Source organism: Felis catus, chromosome B2 (genome assembly GCF_018350175.1).
Source record: "Felis catus isolate Fca126 chromosome B2, F.catus_Fca126_mat1.0, whole genome shotgun sequence".
In the NCBI taxonomy this organism is placed as follows: Eukaryota; Metazoa; Chordata; class Mammalia; order Carnivora; family Felidae; genus Felis; species Felis catus.
The window spans coordinates 149,187,676-149,209,235 of NC_058372.1; the positions used below are offsets into that span (position 1 = coordinate 149,187,676).

Here is a 21,560-nt window from a genome sequence, read left to right on the forward strand (position 1 = left end):
ACCCCTTGGCTTGCTGAACTCAAAGAAAAAAAAACTTTGGAGCACCTGGCCGGCTCAATCGGTAGAACACCTGACCTTTGATCTCAGGGTCATGAGTTCAAGCCCCACGTTGGGCGTGGAACCCACTTAAGAAAATAAATATTAAAAATAAATAAAGCTTTCAAAACAAAGATTACTGTCACTCCACGACCTGATTTCTCCTGTATTTAAATGTCTCAGAATCTTGTCCTTGAAGGTAGACCTTGGCTCCACATTTAAATCCTCTCCTCTGCTTGGCCACATGATGTTTTCTCTATAAAACATTACCCCTTCGGGGCGCCTGGGTGGCGCAGTCGGTTAAGCGTCCGACTTCAGCCAGGTCACGATCTCGCGGTCTGTGAGTTCGAGCCCCACGTCAGGCTCTGGGCTGATGGCTCAGAGCCTGGAGCCTGTTTCCGATTCTGTGTCTCCTTCTCTCTCTGCCCCTCCCCCATTCATGCTGTCTCTCTCTGTCTCAAAAATAAATAAATGTTAAAAAAAAAAAATTTATTAAAACATTACCCTTGAAAAATCCGCATGTGCTGTAATGTCCCAAATTCTAGAACTGATTTTTAACTCTTTGTTTCTAATATATTAAGATGAACAATTACCCTCTGTTGAAACTTATGACTGAAACTGACGAGATAACCCCAGAATTCAAACTATGACTTAAGAAATCTTATACATCCATGGGGCGCCTGGGGGGCTCAGTCAGTTCAGTGTCTGACTCTTGGTTTCGGCTCAAGTCACGATCTCACAGTCCGTGAGATCGAGCCCCACGTCGGGCTCTGCGCCGACAGCTTGGAGCCTGCTTGGGATTCTCTCTCCCTCCTTCTCTCTCTGCCCCTCCCCTGCTCTCTCTCTCTCTCTCAAAATAAATAAATAAACATTAAAATTATGTATATCCTTAAAAAAGAATCTTTTACTTCGAAAGAAAAATATTCAAACTTGCATTTAATTTTAAAGATCGATGGTGGAAGACACTAATTTACTTTGTTTCTATAGATTTGCCTATTCTGGACGTTTTGCTTCAATATCCCAGCACTTAACAAAAATTGTTTCCGCTTTCTTAAGACGTAGATGTTGATAAGATGCTAAACTGCCTTTTACGTTTGACTGTCAATGAAAGAAAAACACATAAACCTTTTAAACATAAAAACGTTTTAAACACGAAAAGCATTTTAAAATGTGCCAGCAATCAGTCTAACAGTGAAGGTGGAGCCCGATGAGAGAAGTCTACCCTCCACGAAAGTGTGTGTTTCCAAAGTCCGGAAGCTCAGCTCTGAGTGAAGACGGACTACAAACATACCGAACTTGGAGGGGTGGACTGTGCACTTGTCTGTCCGGCTACTCGAGGGTCCGCACAGAGACGTCAGGGTTTGCTTTTATATAAATGCCCATTTATGTGTCAAGCTTTTATTCACCCACAGAACCCAACAGTCCTGCTCCTGTAGGGCTAAGCACCTTACATCAGAAGGGAGAGTTAAATGGGGAAAGGGTCTCACAGAGGGAAGGGACGAAGGAAAGGCAGGACGGGAGAAGGCAGACCCCCTCCGGGCACAGGGGCGGAGACGTGGGTGAGAAGCGGGGTCCCAGCACTTGCTCGGTGGATGCGCGTGTGCGTGCACGTGCACGGCGTGGCGGGACACACAATCGGGCTGATCGGGCGGCAGACAAGGCAGATGGCACGTGTCCCTTGAGTGGGTCTCATTCATTCGGCCTCAAATGTCTCTGAAATACTTCGAGATGAGCCTCCTCTCCGGCCGCCGTCCCAGAGGTGCTGTCAGAGGACCAGAGTAGGACTCGTCACCATCATCCCGGCCCGCTCTCAATGGATGTGAGATTCAGGGGTGGCTCAACTCAACCACCAAGGGCTCGGGAAATGAAAGTCCGGCCAAACGACTCTTTCCGGCAGCTTCCCTGTTGTTTTCCACTGACTTTGCCCTACGCAGCCGCCCCATCACTACAAGACAAAGACCCTGAATGGACAGGCTGTCAGACTGCCAGATCCTGGACGAGTGGGACCCACGTTAGGTAACAGCGAAGACAACGGTTTCTCTTTTCTCGCGCGGGCTCTACGTTTATAAACACAGACAAGCACTGCTATTCGAAAGGAAAAGCTCTCTACCTGAAAAATGATGCTAAGATTTGTAACACAGGCATCAAAGACACAGGTTGAGCCGGACTAACTTTACAGGATGCTTCATTCCCTAAATATTTAACCTGATGGAGCATCACCACAGACCACTCTTCTTTCTGAAGCCTACCGAGGGGCAGATGAAATATACACACGAGGTCTGCCTGCTATCAGAGGTAAGCGACTTTTTGAACGTGCTAAACAAGATTAGAAGTAAATCGCAGACAAGATTAGTCCTTCAAGACACAGCCAAAAGGGAAGGAAGGTCTCTTCCACAGGTGGTGCTGGGGACACTGGAGATCCACATGCAGAAGGGTGAAATTAGACCCCTATCTTACACCATTATAATCAAATAACTTGAAATGGATTAGAGGCATAAACGGAAGAAGTGAAACCATAAAACTCCTAACAGAAAACAGGGGAAACCTCCTTGACTTTGGTCTTGGCGACGATTTCTTGGCTAGGACACTGAAACCACAAGCAACAAAAGCACAAATTAGGAAGCGGGACGACATCACACTCAAGTTTCCGCGCAACGGAAGAATCCACACAATGGAAAGGCAGCCAATGGAATCCTACACTATCCAAGTGTAAGGAACTCCTACAACCCAACGACAACAAAAACTAAACAATCCAATTAACAAACGGGCAGAGGAACTGAATAGACATTCTTCCAAAGAAGGCATCCAGATGGCCACGAGGTACGTGAAAAGATGCTCAACATCACTCATCACCAGGGAAACGCAAATCCAAACCACACTGAGATACCACCTCACACCTGTCAAAACAAGTGATCACAGGGGTGCCTGGGTAATTCAATTGGTTAAGCGTCTGACTTTGGCTCGGGTCACGATCTCGCGGTCTGTGAGTTCGAGCCCCGCGTCGGGCTCTGTGCCGACAGCTCAGAGCCCGGAGCCTGCTTCGGATTCTGTGTCTCCCTCTCCCTCTGACCCTCCCCCTGCTTAGGCTATGTCTCTCTCCCTCAAAAATGAATAAACATTAAAAAAAATTTTTCAAAGACAAGAGATCACAAGTGCGGGTGAGGATGTGAAGAAAAGGAAACCCTCATGAACTGTTGGTGGGAATGTAAATTGATGCATGAATAAGTTTTGGGGGTCAGACGTACAGCGTGATTATAGTTAATAATAGTGTATTATACACTTGAAAGATGCTAAGCGAGTAGATCTTAAGTGTTCTCACCACACACACAGAAAAATGGTAATTATGTAATGGGATAGAGACGGCAGTTAATACCATGGTGGTGATTGTTGTGTCGAATCAGCATGCTGTATGCCTTAAACTTACATGATTATCGCGTGTCAACTACATCTCCACAAAGCTGAGGGGATAAAAAAGATCAGCCGTTCAAAGGTAAACATTTGGCACAGGAAATCAGCAACATAAACACCTAAACTGATTGCACATCAAAAACTCTCAAGGATAGTGATGTGAAGAAACCAATGGGAACGTGATAGAATCAGGCCGAAAGGTTGCATTTTTAAAGGAAGCGATCTCTACGTTAGTCTGTGTATTTTCCCCCGGGGTTTTAGGGCATTTCAAGTGAAGTTCTTATTATTTTTAACAAGGGTAAAATCTGCCATGTCTGCATGGAAATCTCAGGATTGGAAGGGACACAGAGGCCATCTAGACAGTTTTTTTTTTTTAATGTTTATTTATTTATTTGAGAGAGAGAGACTCCCAAGCAGGCTCCGCACTGTCGGCGCAGAGCCAGATGTGGGGCTTGAACCACGCACCGAGAAATCATGATTTGAGCTGAGATAAAGAGTTGGGCGCTTAACCGACTGGGCCACCCAAGCGCCCCTAGAGAGTTTTTAGGCACAAAGCCCCCTTATGATAGGCCTTCCCGAGTACCACTGGGCTACCTGTTGTTCAAAGAAAGCACTAGAAGCGGGTGGCTCCAACCGTTGAGCTGAAACCCTGCTTGGAAACTGACATGCTTCCTTCCTTCCCTGCATCCCCTTCTCCACGTCTATTCCTGCTTGATCCTCTGGACCCACACACGACACACTTAATCGTGTTTTGTGCCGGCACCTCAAACAATTCGGCACAGCAAAGCCTTCCAGTTTCCAAACCATGATTTTTTTTACAACACCGGGGGCCAGGAACCCTCCTCACCACCATGCCGGTGGCTTCCCCGTGGGCTACAGTGTCCTTGAACCTTTATTGGTCTTGGCCGTGGCTCACGCTTTCCCCTAAGATAGCTTCCAAGCAATACACGTTGGAGAATTGTGAGAAATCATCGAGGCAGGAAGCTAGCTCACAGAAATGAAGCCAGTGAGCAAACACACAAGGCATTTGGCCAGTCGTGAAGAGAAAACCCTTCGGGCATCCCGTTTTTGCCACGGCGGGTGGAAGAGGACCAGACTGATCCTACGACTCGCCCGGAACACGTTCTCATTAAAAGAATTTTAATTATCTTTGTTCTTTGAGTGACGGTTTTTAAAATTGTTACTCTCTCAAGCCTTTGATTCCTTTCCTGCAGCCAAGTATTGGCTGGGGACATGGGCGATGCGCCCTGGGTCATCTGGTCTTCAGTGGGAGCTCCGGGTCTCCGGAGAACAGGCTTCCAAGGACTCGACAACCAGGAGACTGTCTGTACTACGAAAACCTACTGAATGACCGTTACTAGTGTCAGAGGCTGCAAGTCGGGGCTCCCACCACCGTCTGCCGTGCAGGCTGGGACATGCAGGTGGCAGGGCTGCTCCTGTGACAACTCTGGGTTCCAGGGTGGGTGGGGGAGGGACCCCATGGCTGTTTGTCAGGAAAAACGTCAGGAATTGTCAGAGCCTGGAAAAACAGCAGCTACAAAACTGAAAACAGGAGACCAGACATGGGCTTCCGAAGCCGAGTGTTAGGGGAGGGTCAGGAAGGGAGGGTCTAGCGGGCAGCTCCAGGCGCCATTCCCAAGCTTGGTCACTCATCCAAGTCTCTTGATGCCACAGGATGTGGGTAATGCTCGGGATCCTGAATGTAAGGGCTCCCAGGTTGTCTTAAAGAAACCCCCCATGGGGGCGCCTGGGTGGCTCAGTTGGTTGAGTGTCTGGCTTTTGATATCAGCTCAGGTCAAGATCTCAGGGTCCTGGGATCGAGCCCCACATCGAGCTCTGCCCTGGGCATGGACCCTGCTTGGGATTCTCTCTCTCCCTCCGTCCCCTTTCCCGCCTGTGTGAACCCTCTCGCACGCACGCGTTCTCTCTCTCTCTCTCATGAAAAAAATGATAAAAAAATTTTTTTAACTTACCAAAAAAATGTTTAGAAACCCCCTATGGTCCAAACTGACTCCAACCAGAGGAAGCTGGAAACTGTGTGGATTTTACAGCGGGATCAACACCACGTGTTCCTTCCTCATTTCCAAAATTGCCTTGTCTGGGTTTACAGATTACAGTTCTTTCTTCTACACGACTAACGAAGCCAGAGCGGGAGCGCGAGCCTGGAGATGAGGTCCATCGCAGACAAGTCTGTGGTTGCCCCACGGTCTTGGAAACCATCATTCTAGCGCACTGACCTTGGTATTTCTTAAACTTGAAGGGACCTACTCTCTCTGCACCTCTCATTAGCTTAGTTTGGTTTACCTGGTAGCACTTACTTCGTGATCTGCCCTTTAATAAGCACATAGACAAAGACCTGAAGACTGCAAGAAAAATGAACAAAATCCGATGAAACGCGGACGCCCTTCGCGTGCCTGGTGTGGATGGTGCTCCTAACGGGTCCTCCTCTCCTGACTCTTGCAGGGCCTTCCCGCCGGCTGGCCCTGAGCGCGGTGTGCTATTTACTCGACCGCTGTCCGCCCAGGAGATGCGGAACCAAAGGCAGGGCCTAGAGGGACGTGCTTACTCTAACACCACGAGAGGGACAGCAAAGTCACCCGCCATTGTTTTCCATGTCATTTCTAGTACAATCTACAAAAAAAAAAAAAAAAAAAAAAAAAGAATACAGAGAAGTTTTTTCTGGAGATTAAAAAAAAAAAAGTTACTAGAACTTTCTAATCCCTCCTTCTCGACCGACTAGCCAGACAGGCTGCTCAGAATCAATGCAGTCCAGGGGGAATGCATCCCTGAGCGTATCCGGTTGGAGGAGAATCAGACCACACAGCAGAGTGGAGAGAACGTTCGTGTCCTGAACCGCACAGATGTTTTCCAAGCCAGCTTCCAGAGGAAGAAAATGCTTGTGTCCCCTGCCACCAAGGATGCCCAAGTCCTCACCCCATAATCTCAGAATGTCACCTTCTTTGGAAATAGGGTTCTTTGCAGATGATCAAGTTGGAATGAGGTCATCGGCGGGGGGGCGGAGGGGGACCTTCATCCAATGTGACTGGTGCCCCTGTGCAAAGGGGAAATGTGGACACAGACACACACACACAGGGGGGACGCCATCAAAGATGGAAATCGGAGTGTCGGTGCCACGGGCCAAGGAACCCCGAGGGCAGCTAGCAAACCACGTGAGCCAGCAGGGAAGCCTGGAGCAGGTTCATGGCCTCTGAAGCGGCCACGCTGGGATTTCACCCACACCTGATCTTGGACCCCCCCGCCCCCAGGACCGTGACAAATTAATGTCTGACACGTAAGCCACCATCGGAGGGACTCTATTACGGCAGTCCTAGCAAACTAATACAGACGTGAAATAATCGTTTTTGAAACCTGACTTAAAAAGTTCCATCATCGGGGCGCCTGGGTGGCTCAGTCGGTTGAGTCAGTTTCAGCTCAGGTCAATATCTCAGAGTTTCATGAGTTCGAGCCCCACAGTGGGTTCTTTGCTGACAGCGTGCAACCTGCTTGGGATTCTCTCTCTCTCCCTCTCTCTCTGTCTCTCCCCTGCTCACGCTCCCTCTAAAAGAATACATAAATAGTTCTATCCGTCCAATTTCCTTTGCTCTCCACCCTGCTCCCCTTCCTCCCCTTCCCTGCCTGACTCTCCCGTGCAGACCTTCCTAAAGGGTCCACCAGCCAGTGGGCTGCTGCCGGCCAGGCCACTCTCCCACCCCTGGTGTTAGAGCAACCTTGAGTTGTCTGGCTCCAACTGAGCTAAGCATCACCTCTGACCCGCTCTTGTGGATGGGCTCCCTGCCCCCACCTCCGGCCACACCACCCAGCACAGGTTGGCTCCCGGGTGGGGTGATGGCTGGGACGGGCGCCCTGCCTGCTGAGGGAAGGGGGATGGCCTCAGGGCGGGGGGGGGGGGGGGGAGATCCGGACGGGCACTGCGCATCCCACACAAACACACTCTCTGTTTCTAAAATCTACTGGGAACCAATCAATCAATAGTGGTTTCTGGGCCCAGGAGACAGTTCTACTAAGAAGCCTTAGGACAGAAGGCCGGGAACCCCTGGTAAAGTTGAAAACACCCTGTTACTCCAAGATTCCCATTCTGGGCACACGGGGAAGGAGAAGGGACGGGAGGAGCCACATGTTGGGTGTTGAAAACAAACAGGAAATAGTCCCAGGCTGGAACGCTGAGAGGCCCTGAAAAGGACTGAACCACAGACGTAGAAAAATCTAAGTGACAACGTGGGGTGAAACACACAACCTGCAGGAAGACAGGCGTCGTGGTTTCAGTTTTTTCATTACATAAATGTTAAGCTACACAAAGCTATTCTGTATATTATTTTTTTTAATTTTTTTAATGTTTATTTTATTTTTGAGACAGAGAGAGACAGAGCATGAATGGGGGAGGGGCAGAGAGAGAGAGGGAGACACAGAATCGGAAGCAGGCTCCAGGCTCTGAGCCATCAGCCCAGAGCCTGACACGGGGCTCGAACTCACGGACCGCGAGATCGTGACCTGGCTGAAGTCGGACGCTCAACTGACTGAGCCACCCAGGCGCCCCTGTATATTATTTTTTAATACACACGTACTCTTAACAAAAAGCACAAAAGTGGAGGGGAAGGCATTGTACCAAAGTCTTAGTAGCCACGGCTGTGGAGGCGGGAAAGGACTAGAAATACTAAAGTCAAAATACTTTTTTTTGCAGAATTTCATTTTTTTTTCTTTCTCTTTTGGTTTTACTACAAAAAAGAAAGACAAAAAAAAAAAAAGCCAAAATATTAACATATCAAACTAGACGCTAGGAACCTCATACCTTGTTGAATTTTTCCGAAATTCCTCTACCGTTTGATGACCTCCTCTAAAATATCCAAATGGGAAAAAACATTCTTAGGAGTAGTCCTCCCCATCGGGATACAGCGCTCTCAGAAAGAGGAGTGCACTCCAAAGCGGTTCCACGGGATCCAGCGTTCAGAGGCCACCGGCCACCCAGGAGAGAGCTGGTCAGTCACTGGGCCTCCTGGACCAAGCTCACCAGGGGCTGGCCCCCTGGCCGGACGGGACGGCCACAAAGCACCATGAGCCCTGGCTCAGGGAGCCAGGAATCATTTCACCTTGCCTTAGAAGCTGTCACAGCTTCAAAAGCAGCCCCCAATCCTGACGCCATTCAGCAAGCATCACCATTCTATGTTCCAGAGCACTGAATATTCACCAGGAATTAAGAACAGTGCCCCCTTTGTGGGGACTGCTGTCCAGGGAAACAGGTGGATCATGGGGAGACCTCCAAACTGTGTTCAGTGCAGAGGGGACAGGTACAATGGGAGGCCTCAGGAGCCTCTTCCAGAAGACACGATGCTAGACATGAACCCTGAAGGCAGGGGCAGTGGTTGGCCAGAACAAAGCCTCGAGGAATCCCAGGTACACGTCCTTGGCTGGGCCCTCACTTCTCAGGTCAATCCTGTACCCTGGAGCGGTGGTAGGGAGTCAGCTGGATCTCATTTTAGATAAGTTCTGCTTCCCTGGGATCTTTCAGGACACATAACCCTGAACTCAGTCACCTAACATGCCTCAAACATTGTTCCGGACAAGTCAGCAGCATATGAAAGCCTACTCTCTTCTCCGCAGAAAAGGTACCCTAGACATTCCCCAAATGTCACCTCTCTCTCTCTGGGGGTTCAGGACCCTCCTCCATGGGGCTTTCATGTGTCTGGGGGCAGGAGAGGGGTGAGCGAGCACTCCTGGCCCAGCCGGACCACCCTGTGTCAGTCTGGGCCTCGAGGATTCTACACCAAGTGATACTTGGCCGTGACGTTCTCAGCTTGTTGAAGGGGAAAGTCTGCGGACATCTGCGGCATCAGGCTGCAGGGCAGAGGTGATTGTACTGTTCCTAACGTCTGATAACCCGCTTTACGGACCCCAGGGAGCGAGGTCTACCCAGCCAGTAGCAAGAGCAGCTTGACTCACCTGGATCGCTGTACTGCTTGGAGACGGAAATGCCTGGAGTGTTCTCTTGCACTGACATCTAGGGAACTTAGGAGCAGACAAGGTGAGGACACACGCATTCCCAAAAGACGCAGGGGCCCCACGGTAGGAGCTGTGGGCACCAGCCCATGGCTGTTCTCGTCCTACCCTCAGCCCCCGGGTCTGCTCGTACCGTAATTCTGACGTCATCTTGCAGCGTGGATGTATGTCCTTCATATCATACCCTTGCCGCTTAGGAGAGGGGAGGTGGGCAGGCCTCAGAGGGGAGTCCGCGGCCAAAGGAAAGCTCCTGGGTCTCCTTGTGAGAGAGGACCGGAGCGAGTCCGTGGGCCGAGTGGGGGGCACCGGCACTCAGGGGAGAGGGCGAAGTGCACACGGTAAGGGTTCCGGGGATGCTGTCGGGGCAGGGGTGAAGCTGCCGCGAGAGGGGGTGTCGGCCCCAAACGGGGGGAGGGCCCCATCCTCGAAGGCTGCCGTGATCAGGTGCAGGCTGTCGGGGCAAAGATCCACTCGTCAGAGGGAGACAGGAACCGAGGTGATCGCTCTTTCTCCAACGCGGGAGCCGCGGTCCTGTGTTCAGAAGTCCCCAGTGGCCTCAGTGTGTCGGGGTGACCGCCGCAGGCACGGGGGAGCGGTGCCCACAGCGGCCCACGCAGGACAGAGAGGGGCTACTGGTTCACAACAGGCCTGGGCAGAACGCGACCCGTCTTGCCCTCTAGTTTTCTGCCTCCTGTTAGCAGGCGTGGACCTTCTGGAGTGTTTAGACCGGGAAGGATTACAAACACGAGGTTTCCTCCCTAAGCACCATCTGCTTGGGTGGAAAAGAGATACTCAGACTCTTGGAAAGAAACACGGGTCATGAGCGACGGCACTGACCCCTTACACTTCAGGAGGGTGTAACCCCTCTGCCCACGCCCAGCGGCTCGCGGTCTCGTGTCCTCGGGAAGTTCCAGCCATCGGTTCTTTCACGTGCCAAGGAAAATACTCAGCCATTATTCCGGAAGAGCATCAAGAGACCTCACGAGTTCACACACAGGTACGGGGGCCAGACAGCAGCGCGAGAACAATATGCAGGTTTACTGTCCCCGCGATGCGGCACCTGTCACCACACACGCCAGGCTGCGGCACACCCGAGTCCGTGGATGCTGAGCCAGCCCTAAGCAGAGCCGTGTTTTCTTTCTAAGGCAATTTCTCCTTCAGGGGCAGTTAAATATTTTATAAATTTGTCTCACGAAGGATTAGGCAAACTCACCTTTCCCATAACAGACTTCCCACGCGCAGAACGATAAAATACCACCGATTTGGAAAGTGCGCATCCCTTGTTACCGCAACCAGTAAACCATTATACAGACGGAGGGGAGTCTCGGCGTATGGATTACGAAGCTCTGCGCCTATGTCCTCGTGCTATTTCAGATCCACTTTCCAAGTCGTGACTCACAGTAAGACAACCTCGGACTAAATTCCCAGCAAACCTGAAAGAGCGCTGAGAAGTCGCTTATTCGCCGGGGAGACGCTTCGGCGGCATAAGCGAAGCTGGAAATGATAGTTCTTCCCTCTCCAGCAGCCCGGCTTCCAGGGACGCGCCACAGGCGCACAGAGTATGGCAACGATTTGCAAAGCAAACTAACAATAGGACCAAAACGCTGTGAATGTCTACAGGTCAGAGAGTTGATGAAATGCCACCGTCGATGAGCTAAGGCTACATCCGAGCGCTCCGGAAAGCTCAGGGGGACAGAAGCAGAGACAGGTCTGATTTACGCGCACATGCTGCATCCGGCTGAACACTGTACTGATGGTTTTGTTAAAAACACGTCATGGGGTCTGTCAGCTAAGTGTCCGACGTCAGCTCAGGTCATGATCTCACGGTTTGCGAGTTCGAGCCCCCCCGTCGGGCTCTGTGCAGACAGCGCGGAGCCTGCGTGGGATTTTCTCTCTTCCTCTCTCTGCCCCTCCCGCACTTGCGCCGTCTCTCAAAAACAAATAAACTTAAAAACAACAACAACGTGTTATGCAGGTTCCCAAACGGTAAAGTTCATGGTAAAACTCTCTCCAACTGTCAGACTCATCAACAGACACCGAACCCTCCACCTTCCAGCTGCTATCTCTGAATGAAGACCGAACACAGGCAAATAGTTTGGGAATTGAATCTACGTGTGCGATCTCATCTCTGTTCTTCCCTTGGAAAATTCTCGAGGCTCACGGAGCAGAAGGCATTCGTGCTTCGCATCTTCCAAGGCAGAGCTGAGGTCCCTTGTCCCAAAACACATCCGGTCCACCGAGTCATTCTGTCCTGTTTCCTGAATGCTACTAGGAAGCCCCTGTTGAGATTTTCTAGAGCCCCGTGAAATCGACCCGCGTGGTAAGAGCACATGGTACCTGTGAGCTGATTGCACACCACCCCCCCCCCCCCCGGGTGGCTTGCACGTTAGAATGTGACGTCTGCCCCCCGCTGGCCTCTGTGAGGTTTCCCCTGTTCTTTTCCCCGAATTTCTTTCCATTTCTCCAGCAAAATGTATCCAAGATTTATCCAACATCCAGGTTGGTGGGGGAGGTCAAGACCACTCAGAAACTTCTCCTGGCCACAAAAAAATCCACTCCAAGATCCACAAAACCCCCAAAGCTCTAAAATACCGTCCAGTTTATTCTGTCAAAACAGCAGCCTTGTTCTCCTCTCTTTGTCAGCACCTATACTAAAATTGGGACGATACAGAGGAGACTAGCATGGTCCCTGCACAAGGATGACGCGCAAGTTCGTGAAGCTTCCGTATTTCTGACTCTTAAATCTGGAGAACAAACTTGAGGATTACGGGAGGGGTTGCGGGAGGGGGGATGGGCTGAATGGGGGAAGGGCACTAAGGACCCTACTCCTGAAATCATTGTTGCACTATATGCTAACTAATTTGGATGTAAGTTTTAAAAAATAAAAAATAAGATAAAATTAACAAAACCAGCAGCCTTGTTTCTCCGAGGCTTACCGGGTTCACCCCCTACCAGCCCTCCAATCCCTGCACACCTTCTGTGGACGGTCAGCTTGGTTGGAAGCGGGAAGGGCTCAGAGACCTGCGTGTGTTCACACGGGAGAAAGGACGAATACCCATAAAGGTGTGACATTCCTTGCCACTTATGTGAAGGAAGGTTCTAGAAATCCCTAGAAGATACAAAATTTTCAGGTCATTTCCTCCCACTTGCTAAATAGTGTTCACACTGTGCTTCATCTACAAAGCCGGGCTGCCCTTGTATATAATTATGTAGGAACAAACAGACCTTCAAAGCTGTCAGCCTCTCATTACCTAATAAACCACGCTCGACCATGACCCTTCACCCCCGCCCGCCACAGCCGGGTGTAATAATTGGTAGGTACCTGCAGTGTGCTCTTTACTCCGCAAAGTGCTTAATTACCCCTTAGATTCCTCGGTGCGTGTCTCCAGATGCCTTGTGAGATGACTCAGACCTCAGACCTTATAATCAGCATCCTGCAGGCAGTGAGGACCCTGCATAGAAGCCGCATGCACCACTGGTATTCAAGAGAATTCCAGACTTCCTCTCTGCAAATTATCCATTGAAAGGCGGAGTGGGCTTTCTCACATAGAAAACGTTGACTCCTTTAAAGTTGCAGAGACAGACACTGAGTGAGGGGCTCGTCCCAGCCACACACGCTGACGCCAGGCTCGTCCCCTGAGTCGGGTCCCTGGTCTGAGCCCTGACGTAAAGGACTCACTCACAGTTGTGAGCTTGGAAGATGCTGTGTCTGGGCCTGGAAAGCTCCCCGCAGCATCTCGGGGCAGAGAGGCTGTGCTCCTACAACTTTATTACCAGAAGCTCAGCATCGGTCCCTGACATCTGGAGAACGGGGCAAAGAATAGAGAAAAATCTGTCCTTACACCTCCTGAGGAAGGAAAAACAAGGTGCTAAAAAGGGATGTCCTTTCTTGGCACAGACTGGGAGGAGCGTCACATTTCTAAAATTAGGATTCCCCATTTCTTGCTTTTGCTCAGCTACTCCTGGGTCCCCGCCCCCACCCCCACATCTACGCGGCAACCCCCCGTGCGGCAGGCAGCCCTTGAGGTGGCCCTCAGCGAACACACCTCCGGACATCTGTGCCCTGGCGCCACCCCTCTCCGTGAGCGCGAGCTGGACCTAGCGTCTTGCTTCAAACCCACAGGATATGGCAACAATGATCGCGTGTCACTTCTGCAATGAGGTGACAAGAGACCGACTTCCGTCTCGCTAGCCACCTACGGCCTCCTCTGCTTGGGTGCTCTGACAGAGCAAGCTGCTGTGCTGGGGACGCTTGGATGTCAAGGCACGGAGGGCGGGCTCCAGCTAACGGCGAGAAGGAACAGGGGCCTGTGGTCTAACGGCCCGCAGCCAAGTGAAGCCGGAAGTAGGTCCTTCCCCAGCTGAGTCTCTGGAGAGCCCGGACAGGGCCAACACCTACACTGCGCCCGTGGGGACCCTGAAGCTTGGGATCCAGATTCCTGGCCCACAGAAGCTTCGAGAGAACAGGTGTGCCTCATATTACGCCGCTCAGTTTCAGAAAAATGTGTTACGCGGCAAAGGAAGCGAATACACCCACCTTTCATTATGTTGTCCAAAGACCACCCAGCCCTGGAAATGTCCTGGCCTACCACCCCCCGCCTAGAAGTGGCGATCCTTCCTCTGTACTTTCGCACAAGTGTGTCTGTCTCCTGCCACCCTGTACTTACCCTTTCTGCTCTACCGCTAAGTTTTCGGAGCCACTGGCCCTGGCTAGAGGATGAGCTACCCGAGGGCATCGATCACAACACCCCGCTAGCCCCAGCGAGCTGATGCACACCGTAAGAGCTGATTCGACTTAGAGATAAAAAGACGTGCCTCTAGGGGCGCCTGGGTGGCGCAGTCGGTTAAGCGTCCGACTTCAGCCAGGTCACGATCTCGCGGTCCGGGAGTTCGAGCCCCGCGTCGGGCTCTGGGCTGATGGCTCGGAGCCTGGAGCCTGTTTCCGATTCTGTGTCTCCCTCTCTCTCTGCCCCTCCCCCGCTCATGCTCTGTCTCTCTCTGTCCCAAAAATAAATAAATGTTGAAAAAAAAAAACTAAAAAAAAAAAAAAAAAAAAAGACGTGCCTCTAGGGGCGCCTGGGTGGCGCAGTCGGTTAAGCGTCCGGCTTCAGCCAGGTCACGATCTCACGGTCCGTGAGTTCGAGCCCTGCGTCGGGCTCTGGGCTGATGGCTCAGAGCCTGGAGCTTGTTTCCGATTCTGTGTCTCCCTCTCTCTCTGCCCCTCCCCCGTTCATGCTCTGTCTCTCTCTGTCCCAAAAATAAATAAAAACATTGGAAAAAAAAATTTTAAAAAGACGTGCCTCTATTCTCAGAAAATAGGTTGGGGAAGGAAGGGGGGCAGGCAGACAAATAGAGTCACAAGAAATATAGTATATTCCAGGGGCGCCTGGGTGGCGCAGTCAGTTGAGCATCCGACTTCAGCCCCGTCACGATCTCGCAGTCCGTGAGTTGGAGCCCCGCGTCAGGCTCTGGGCTGATGGCTCAGAGCCTGGAGCCTGTTTCCGATTCTGTGTCTCCCTCTCTCTCTGCCCCTCCCCCGTTCATGCTCTGTCTCTCTCTGTCCCAAAAAAAAAAAAAAAAAGTTGAAAAAAAAGAAATATAGTATATTCCTAGTTGGATGAACCCCCAAATTAACCTCAAACCTCCTTTGATATACAATAGTTGTTAATTTTGTCGTGAACAGAAATAACCTCATTTTTCTGATTATGAAAAAACCCACTATTTCTCACTAAAAAGAATTTAAAAATACAAAAAAGTGTATGAAGTAAAATAGTCTGTAAAGCCATCACTCATAGAGAGGTCACTTTTCACATTGTCTTTTATGTCCTAGAATTTTAGGCATACATAACACTTATTTTTAATCAATGTTTATTTATTTTTGAGAGAGACGGAGCATGAGCGGGGGAGGGGCAGAGAAAGAGGGAGACACAGAATCCGAAGCAGGCTCCAGGCTCTGAGCTGTCAGCACAGAGCCCGACCCGGGGCTCAAACTCACGGACCATGAGATCGTGATCTGAGCCGAAATCGGACGCTCAACTGAGACCCCAAGGCGCCCGCCCCTTTAATTAAAATACAACTTTTGCCAACTCCCTGCCTCATACTTTACTGTTTGCATTTCATACGTGGACCTTTTTCCTTATCGATTAACGTTTGAATGTCTATTTTATTGTTGAATATTCCAATCCCGCATTAATGTATATTTAGGTTACTTCCAGTTTATGTTTAGTCGTCGCAAGAGTCGATGTATTATAAATAAAATGACGGAAAGAGAAGTTATAACTCGACAATCTTAAAAGCCACTGTTTTGGGAGGAAGTCCAGCCACATTTTAGAAACCCTTCCAGCAAATTCCCTAGCTCAACCCCGCAGGCATATACCTTGCATTACTTCCTGCTAGAAGACAGCGGGGCACAGAGCGAGGGAACCCTGGCTTTGGAGGAGGACTAAGGAGGGAGCAGGGAGTGGCCAGATGCCGAGGTCATTTAAGAGCAAAGCAGTGTGAACTCTAAGACAGCCCTTAGACACACAGGGACCTCCCCGTGGTTAGAGACCAGCAACCGCAGCAAGTGCGAGGTCTTTCATGGTGCTTTGGAGACAGGGGCTGCCTGACAACTTGGCATATTTGTTTTTAAAGCTTCACTAATTAATTCCATCGTCCCTATAAGCCCTAGAAGTAGTTACCGGTACTGGTGCCATTTTACAGGTGAAGAATATGTGACTTCCTTGGGTTAAAAAAAAAATCAGGGGGCGCCTGGGTGGCTCAGTCGGTTAAACGTCTGACTTCGGCTCACGTCATGATCTCACGGTCTGTGGGTTCGAGCCCCGCGTCGGGCTCTGTGCTGACAGCTTGGGGCCTCGAGCCCACTTCGGATTCTGCGTCTCCCTCTCTCTCTCTCTGCTCCCAAGGCCCCCCCCCCCACTCACACTCTGTCTCCCTCTCTCTCTCTCAAAAGTAAACATTAAAAAAAAAATCTGTGTCATTGGATACAATGAGATCTGCTGCAAAGATACCAAACTTTCACACAGAACGCATGAGGCACCCACCTGTGGAGTTTCAAAAGGAACGTCCTGGTGGAGAACTGTTTGATTCTGGCAATGGAATCCACCACCAAGAAAATATCCAAAGGCATTAGAAGTTACCATCTCCTTCCGGCCAGTGGTTCTCAGGAGACGTTTCCAAGCCTCACACAACAGGTGTGTGGAGCCCAGACACGTCGATGTGTATGTTTGCAGGACGAGTTTTGCAAAAACACACACAGGTTTGGAAATGTGAACAGACTCACACAAATACAGTGGAGACTGTAGAAAAAATGAAGAGCTATTTTTTAAGCAGAGAGGAGGGGAAAGCACCCTAACGTTAGAAATAAAATTTACAAGAGTTAGCAGATATTTATAAAACGCAGGATAAGCTTAGCATCTGCAGTGAGTCATTCACATTGAGCTTGTCTAAACTCACGTCTTCAACGATTTGAACGTTTCCTCTTTTCCTTGATATCTGGCATGGTGCCGTTCCATATTTAAACAGTTCTAAATCTGTAAGTCACTTCAAGCTACAACGCAAGAACTTGAAGCAGATCAACTTACAAGCAGGAACTGCGAGAAATCTACCAGGTTTAAGGATCCCCAAATGAACTACTTGAACACAACTGTTAGGTCACAGGTATAACCCCAGTTATTTGTGAAAAACCCCGGGTTCTGCCATCTGGACCAGACCGGGAAGCCATCGGCTCCGCGTGCTGAGGTTTCCCGCGTACCTGGGTCAGGTGACTGAAACAGCACGGCTCAGACACCGCAAATTCCATAAAGCACAGAGGGCGCTTGTGCCGCCAAGTTCAAGCTGGCGGCAGGTGATAGGGGCTTGAGGTTGGCAAAGGGAACCGCCGCTCGATTTCAACGCGACCTGAAGCCAATGTGCCGATGGTGCTGTGACACGGTGCACGCGCGAGGGCTGTGTCCGAATGTTGGATGTTGAACGTCAGATCCTCTTTTGCACTTTCCTAAATTTAATTCTTTCCAACCGGAAACGGAAAACACGTAATTGTAAGCTGCACTCGCGCGGGGAAGTTAGCCCCCAACTAGCACCACGGAATCCAACGAGGGTGATTAGAATCCTCGGCTTACTAACAACGTGCTGGGGACTGGTGAACAGCTCACACACGCCCCGAGTGTGCCCACAAGGATCAGGCGAACCCAACCCGCCCTGACCGGCCCTGGGGTCTGCGGGTGCTCGCGGGGGAGGGCGCTGGCCAGCAGCACCTGATGGGGAAGCGTTGCCCCCTTCACCCCGCTTCCCGGCGCTCTGGCCCCTTCCTGCCGCGGCACTTATCACCGCCCCACACATACACGTTCTCGCCACTCACGGGGCTTATCTAACTGTGAGAAAACGTCAGCTCCGTGTGGAGGGGGCTTTGTCACGATCATGTCGACTGCTGCACAAGCCCCAGGGGATGTCACACCGAGGGGCCGGACACACACGCGGGCCCCAACACGATGAGATAGTTCCAGAATGAAGCAGGAGTCAGTCAGCCCAAAAGCACGGGAATGAGGCCACACCATCCGCCCAGAAGACAGCCAGAGCGCTTCCCAAGGTGTTTATGCCGAGCTAAAGAACCAGTGTGAAACAAGCTCACGTATTTCCCCAAAAGCAGTTATAAAAAGGGGACGAGAAAGAGCCATTCCCACTGCCACTGCTGTGTGTCTGCATGTTTCTCTAGCGACGCGCTCCTGTGATGGGGCCGAGGGTTCACCCGGGAAGCCTCGTGGTTTGTGCTCTCCCTGCGAGGACACAGCCACGGCCACGAGGGAGGCGGCCCGTGCAAGCGAACTCCACGGGGTCTCAGGCGAGGAGGACTCCGTGGCCGAGGGGGGAGGCCGTGCTGCTGGACAGCTCCCTGGACAGACAACAGGCCCCGGGTGCCTGGCCGGCACAGCGAACACGCCTGAATCCCAGCGTATTCTGGACCCCGGCTGCTCGGCCACGTCACCCTTCTCCACGAGCGTGCAATGTAAAGTAGGGCAGACGTGCGACTCCGCACATAGCTGAACATCCGGGGGGTGGGGGGGGGCAGCTGCTATAACAACTCCGCTGCTTACTCTGCAGGGAGCTCGTTAGCCTCCCCTGCCCCCCGGGGAGCCCTGAATACACCGGGACACACACGGGAGTGCGCAGTTCTGTTCACCCGGCCAACGTGTGTGCCGCCCTCCGCACATGGATGCTGCGGGGGCTTCCCTTCCTTCTCCCCGCTACCTTTCCCACCCACGTGACCCAAGCGACAAGCCAGCCTACATCAGGCAGGACTTGGGCCCCCGGTCAGCGCACAGCCCCGCCTCCCTTCAGGGCCCAAGGAGAGTGGCAAAAGGGGAGGTTTGGTGAGACATTCGAGTGTGAGTATTTTCCTTCTTGCCCCAGCGGCTGGTGCCACCAGATGCAGAAGGCGTCGTCACCCCCACCCTGAGTGTCGGCACCGGGACACGAAGACCTCACGGCGGTCGCACACCCATGTGCCTGTTCATCCCGGGGGCACCCGGACTTCCACACAGTGCTCCCACGATCCTACGTCCAGGAAGCCGCTCTGCCCGCAAAACACTCGCCAAACGCGGTCCACCAACCTGCACTCTCCCGGTCAAGTCTCTGAGGACACCCCACCCTGCAGACGCGGTGACTTCCTGAGGCCGGCAGCAGGGACCCTCACCCTCCACCAGGGAGGCCAGGGTCTCAGCGCACGGGCACCCCCTGGCCTGCCTCACCGCCGGCCGGTGGTGGGCCATGGTGGCCACCAATGTGGGCGCACGGAGGCTCGGCCACCGTAGCCGGAGCACAGCCACGGGCCTGGGAGAGGAGCGTGCAGACTGGGGGAGGGCCCTGGCGTAACTGGGATCCCGGGGGGCACTTTCCTTCTCCCAAAGCGCGGCCTCTATGGCGACAAGCCGGAGAATCAACAGTGCCGGGCCCTCCCCACTGTGGTCACGGGCAGAGGGCCCGAGGGCAGGCAGGCGCATGCCAGGGGGACAACAGAACCCAGTGAGGAGAAGCGAAGCCCAGAGCGGCTCAGACACGGCTATGTGCCCTCGGGGTGAGGCCGCAACACCTGGGACGCAGCTCTTTATTCATTCTGCGCGTCCCCACTGGCCGTGCTCTGTCCCCAAGTTTCAGAAGGATAAGGAAGCTGTCACCAGGTTCAGCCGGTGACAGGAACCTGTACGGCAGCTCCAGCTGGAGACGAGGAGGCAGCTGCTCCTAAATCTCCGGCCGGGCATGCCGGGAAGGGCTCTGGTTCGCCGTCTTCCTCCTGAGTGCCCCTCCCCGGGTGTCAGCCAGGGCTGCGTACAGACGAGACAGCTCCCGACAGACGTCGTTCTCCCACGGTTCTGGCGGCCACGTCTCAGGTCCAGCGTCCGCGGGGCCGCTCCCTTCCAAGGCCTCCGCTTTGGCTTCTCCTGTGGCCCCCCATGGTGGTCTCTTGGTGCTTGTCTGTGTCCTAGTCTCCTCTTCTTACAGGGACACCAGTTATAGAGGGTTAAGGCCCACCCTAAGGACATCATTTTCATCTAATCCCCTATTTAAAGTTTTTTTTAATGTTTATTTATTTTTGAGAGAGAGACAGAGCATGAGTGGGGAGGGGCAGGGGGAGAGGGAGACACAGAATCCGAAGCAGGCTCCAGGCTCTGAGCTGTCAGCACAGAGCCTGACACGGGGCTCGAGCTCACAAACCGTGAGATCATGACTTGAGCTGAAGCTGGACGCTCAACCCACTGAGCCACCCAGGCGCCCCCATCTAATCCCCATTTTAAAGGCCCTGTCTCCAGGGGCACCTGAGTGGCTCAGTCGATTAAGTGTCAGACTCTTGATTTCAGCTTCAGTCGTGATCTCACGGTTCCCGGGACTGAACCCCACATCAGGCTCTGTCCTGACAGTGCAGAGCCCGCTTGGGATTCTCTCTCTCCTTCTCTCTCTGCCCCTCCCCTGCTTGTAGGCACTCCCTTGCTCTCTTCAAAATAAATAAATAAACTTAAAAGAGTAAAAAATTGAGGAACCTGGGTGGCTCAGTCGGTTGAGCCTCCGACTTGGGCTCAGGTCACGATCTCACAGTTCGTGAGCTTGAGCCCCGCGTCGGGCTCTGTGCTGACGGCTCGGAGCCTGGAGCCTGCTTCGGATTCTGTGTGTGTCTCTCTCTGCCTCTCCTCCCCCCTCAAAAATAAAGAAACATTAAAAAAAAATTTTTTTTAAAGAGTAAAAAGTAAAAACCTGTCTCCAAATACAGTCACTCTCTGAGGTCCTGGGGGTTGGACTTGGACATGTGAATTTTGGGGACACGAGGACTGGATCCAAACGCTGGTTCTACCCAGCGTTCGTTCAGAGAGGAGGGGGGACACGGGCAGCACCCCAGCAGGAACATGGGACACACGTCTGCAGCTCTGGGGGTGACACTGTGTCCACAGCAGCCCCACAGCCTGTAGCCCAGGCGACTTCAGACCAGCCAGAAACACTGCCGCGTGTCGCTGTTTCAGTCGCGGAGTTATCCCTTGTCTTCCGACGGCCCGTGGCTCAGGAAAGAGAAACTAATTTGAAGACAGCCGCCAGGTCAAAGGGCACGTTGAAGGCACCGCCGGGACTGCCCGGGAGGTGCAGAGCTCAACCTGGCACGGCGCATTCCCGCCAGCCCTGAGCCCCTCGAGCCACAGCTGGCGGTCTGCCTCGGCCTCTAGATTGTCCGTGCCGTGGCCGTTGACGCTCCCTCTTCCTGCCCTGCTGACTCTGGCCCTACAACTTTCTGTAGATGGTCGTACTGGCAAGGAGCCCAGGGATCTCCGAGCACACATAGCTCCGAACGCGAGCGGGACGGCAGGAGGGGCGGCCGCAGGACACGAGGGTCCTCGGTCTGGGCGGGGGCTCTCCTCAGAGTTCGGGGACCTGCCGTTTGTGCGACCGCACGCAAACTGGCCCTCCGAGCCCGAGCCCCGTTTAGGTCTGGGGTACCCACAGCAGGGACGCTGCCTGATCCAGGGCCGTTCCGGGCACTCCACCGCAGTCCACAAGGTCAGTGGCCGTCGGGTTCACGCCTGCGCCCGCTGAGGACATCCTACAACAGCTCCTGCTGACGCCCG

General features: G+C 52.5%; 1 protein-coding gene and 1 non-coding gene across 4 annotated transcripts in view; one reads left to right on the forward strand and one right to left on the reverse strand.

Moving 5' to 3' along the window:
- Positions 1 to 21,560, reverse strand: part of RPS6KA2 (ribosomal protein S6 kinase A2) — a 354,059-nt gene that overhangs the window by 257,353 nt on the left and 75,146 nt on the right. The window lies entirely within an intron of this gene.
- LOC111560647 lies at positions 12,081 to 12,190 on the forward strand. The gene has a single exon (XR_002742649.1). It is a non-coding gene; the product is annotated as a U6 spliceosomal RNA (small nuclear RNA).